The following is a 4,179-nucleotide window of genomic DNA, read 5'->3' as shown; positions in this document are numbered from 1 at the left end:
AAATAAAATAAAATAAAATAAAATAAAATAAAATAAAATAAAATAAAATAAAATAATAAAAAACATGAAGCTGCCCAGCAGTAGAACAAACTGCTTCACAAAGAATTGGAAGTGCCCAAGTAGAGGCTCAATGGCCATCTGTCAGGGAAGGCATGCGTAACATCCTGGCAGTGGGAGGGAGTCAGCATTAGAAGATGGGCCACTGCAGCTCTGTGTTTCAGAGATTTAGCTGCCCAATGCTGAGAGACAAACAACAGCTCCAAGCTCCAGATACAAATTTGAAGAATGGCCTTTGAAGAAGAGACCCCGGGTAAAAATAGCATCCATTCAGCACATCCACGGGGCAGCAAGGATATGCCAAGCACGAGACAGTCCCCACGCTCAAGAAGTTCAGACAAGGCAGAAAACACATTTCGAAAAGTTAAAAAAGATCTGCTGGGAGGCAGTTTGGGAGCCTCATAAAGGGCTAGACAAAGCCATAACCAGAAGTCTCAGAAAGAAAGAGGAAAAGCTAAACGGTTCACAGGAAACTAAGTTTTACGGAAAGAAAAGAAGTCATCGAAGGCTTAAGTTTAGGGAAGAGCTGATTCACAGAAGTAAGCAAAGGTCAAATCAGATCTCACTTTTGGGTAATCAAAACACACATGGAGGAAGCAGCAGAAGAATGTTAGAAAACAAAGTTAAAAAAAAACAAAAGCTCACCGGTGGGAGAGAGCAATGAAATGTTGGGTGAGGAATAGGAAAGAAAAAATGAGATCGTTCAAAAGAACATTCAACATATTTGAAAATGAGAGAACAATCCATTTGAGAGTGTGCAAGCCTACTTTCACAGTCTGCCAGATTCATTCACTTTCAAACACTGCAACCTGCCTAAACCCGACCCCCCAAAAGCTACTCGAGACAGGAGAGAGTTATTGAAGAGAAAACATGATGTCTGGGTCCGGTTCAATGGCCTGTCTCGGCAACCGTCATTACAATTTCAGGCTGAGCAGTTTTTATTGAAGAAAACAGATCGCATAAAATATTAACACAAGCAAAAGCAAAGGTAAAGGGCAATTTGTATTGGACGACCTCCCTCCCACAGGAAGGAAAAAAAAAAAAAATAAGGGAGAGAATTTTAACAGAAAAGTGGGGAGGCAGGGGGTGGTCCCGTAAGATGACTTCTCTGTGACAGTGAGGATCATGGGTGTGTAGGCAGTTTCCTTTGCTGTGACTGCCAGCTAATCCAGGTAAAGAAGGAAGTGGCCGCTTCAGCCCAAACTCCCGGAGTCTTTTTTCCCCCACAAAGCTGGGATTCTAAACCAGAAAATGGACAAGCACTCAACTGCTCCTTCAACTTCTCTCAGGTCGTGCCAAAGACAAAACCTGTTCTGTTTAAAAAGGCAGCAGTGGTCACTATTGAAAAGCAGGAGAGCGAGCAGCGGTGCGGTGGTGAGCACAGAGTGTGGAAAATATGCAAAAGGTTTAATAAACACACCGAAAAAATATATGGAAATCTTCCCAAATAAATACAATAGTGATATACCTTTGGCATCGCATATTCACAAAAGAAATTCAGAAACATCTACCTTGAGATCCCGGAGACTGGTACAGGAACTCAAAAGAAAAAGAGGAACACACTAACACCTGGATTCTTGCCCCAGCTCAGCCTCTAACCAGCGCAGCGGTCCCGGGTAGGTCGCTTTCAGCTCCGCTCGCCTAAAAAAGCCAAAAGACAGGATTAGATCAGTGGCTCTCAATGCGCATGATGCATCTTTTTCACAGTGTTGACATCTGCGCCAACGGTGCGAAAGCAATCAAGAGTGGGGCGGGGTGGGGGGACATGGCCAGAGTCTTCAAAGGAATCAAGCAGTGGCACCAAAATGTCCCGACAGCTGCTTCACTTTTCACCACCAGGTACCCACAGTCAAGGGAACACGGGGCTCGTTTCATTCAAAACTGTCCTCCATGCATTAAAAGTTAATTTTATTAAACTCAATCCTTGGACACATATCTTTTTAATATTCCATGTGACAAAATAGAAAGGAGGCAAGAACATCTTCTGCTGAATCCCAAACCACAATGGTTGTCTCCAAGAAAGGCAGTTGTGTGACTGCTGGAATCGAGGGCTGAGCTAACAGCTCGTTGCACAGAACATCATTTTTTTTTTAATTTTTTTAACGTTTATTCATTTTTGAGAGACAGAGAGAGACAGAGCATGAGTGGGGAAGGGGCAAGGAGAGAGGGAGACACAGAATCCGAAGCAGGCTACAGGCTCTGAGCCACCAGCACAGATCCTGATGCGGGGCTCGAACCCACGAACTGCGAGATCATGACCTGAGCCGAAGTCGGACGCTCAGCCGACTGAGCCACCCAGGTGCCCCAACATCATTTTTATTTGAAAGAATGACTGACAAATTGTGGTCATTCAGACTTGGTGATGACAAACATAAACCAAGAGAGCCTATCATTTCAAGGAAAACAATTAAAGGTATCTGTTGCCAGTGATAAAAATCAGTTTTCAAGTGAAAATTAGAACTTCAAAAACCCTGCATCTGCTATTGTATACGTGACATATTCCTAATAATTAAAATATGTTTTTGATGAAAGCAGTGGCGATAGTAATGAATGGGATTTTTTTGTTGTTGTTACGGAATGAAACTTATCGATATTTGAAAGATATGCATAACTCGGTGAACCCGTATTTTCCAACTGAGCAATCTATGGTGTTACACAGAGGTGTGGAACGATTCAAACTGAGTAGAAGACCAATGAATTTTAATATAACAGAGTATAAAGAAATTTATTGATACGATTTCAGGTTTCACATTAGGAAACCACCACTTGTCAAGTTTTAGTGTAGTATAAAAAAAAAAGGAAATCCACAATTATGTCCTTTTTAACTTCCTTTTCCAATCCTTTTTATAAATAATTTCTGGATTTTCTTCCTAAACTTTACTCAAAGCATATATTTGTGACAAATTGCCATTTTTCTCACTACTTTTTTTGTGTGTCTTTTGGAAAATGTACTTATTTTCATACAGCTTTCTTTAAAATCTTTTTTGTATTTCTGTTTTAATTTCTTTTTTAGGATGTTTCTTTCTTTCTTTGGAGAAAAAGAGAGAGAGAGAGCACGTGAGCAGGGAAGAGGGGCAGAGGGAAAGAGAGAGAATCCTAAGCTCAGTGTGGAGTCTGATGTAGGGCAAAATCCCACAACAGTGAGATCATGACCTGAGCTGAAATCAGGAGTCAGAGGCTCAACCGACTGAGCCACCCAGAGGCCCCGGCTTTAATTTCTAAGATGAATATCCTTACTATCGCTCACATAAGCAAAAACTCATGCTGAGGAGTGTAGAGAGGTCCTGAGACCAAACCACTGCACTTAGATGGGACTTATGTATGCTACCTTCCTGCACAGTACCCATCTTCTTTGGTTCTAAACCATTAGGGAAGACAAAGAGTGGCTCAGCTCTACTTTCAGACCCTGCTATCGGTTTACCTTTATGTAGAGGCCACTTCAGTGAACATTTGGACACATGAAACATCTGTACGACTTCGCCATGGAGTAGGCCATTTGTTAGTAACAAATACTGATTGTGAGCTTTCCATGGGGCAGGCACTGGTTAATAGAGCCCTTAGATCGAAATCCAGACTCTACTACTATTTGAGGTACGTATACTCTTTTTTTTTTTTTTTTATTCATTTTGGGAGAGAAAGAGCACAAGCAGGGGAGGGGTAAGAGGGAGAGTGAGAGAGGATCTTAAGCAGGATCCACAATCAGCACAGAGCCTGACACGTGGCTCGATCCCATGGCCCTATGATCACGACCTAAGCTGAAATCAAAAGTCGGATGCAAAACCGACTGAGCCCCCAGGTGCCCCTCGGTATGCTCTTGGTCAAAATACAGAATCTCTCTAAACCTGTTTTTTTTTAATGTTTATTTATTTTTGAGAGAGAGACAGAGAGACAGAGAGACAGAGCATGAGTGGGAGAGGAGCAGAGAGAGAGGGAGACACAGAATCTGAAACAGGCTCCAGGCTCTGAGCTGTCAGCACAGAGCCTGACTCGGGGCTCGAACTCACCAGCCGTGCGATCATGACCTGAGCTGAAGTCAGACATTTAACCAGCTGAGCCACCCAGGTGCCCCTACACCTGTTTTGTTTTGTTTTGTTTTGTTTTGTTTTGTTTTGTTTTGTTTTG

General features: G+C 42.5%; 1 protein-coding gene across 4 annotated transcripts in view; it reads right to left on the bottom strand.

Moving 5' to 3' along the window:
* LPP (LIM domain containing preferred translocation partner in lipoma) overlaps positions 1-4,179 on the bottom strand; it is a 692,086-nt gene that overhangs the window by 523,555 nt on the left and 164,352 nt on the right. For all 4 annotated transcript variants that reach the window (XM_040481153.1, XM_040481156.1, XM_040481155.1 and 1 more), the window contains one exon: positions 1,569-1,698. The gene's annotated coding sequence lies outside the window, so the exon portion shown is untranslated. The remainder of the gene's footprint in view (positions 1-1,568; positions 1,699-4,179) is intronic.

This window comes from Herpailurus yagouaroundi, unplaced genomic scaffold, assembly GCF_014898765.1.
Source record: "Herpailurus yagouaroundi ecotype Mexico unplaced genomic scaffold, PumYag 159, whole genome shotgun sequence".
Taxonomy (NCBI): Eukaryota; Metazoa; Chordata; class Mammalia; order Carnivora; family Felidae; genus Herpailurus; species Herpailurus yagouaroundi.
Note: the sequence above shows the minus strand (reverse complement) of the source record. Positions and strands in the feature narration are given on the sequence as shown.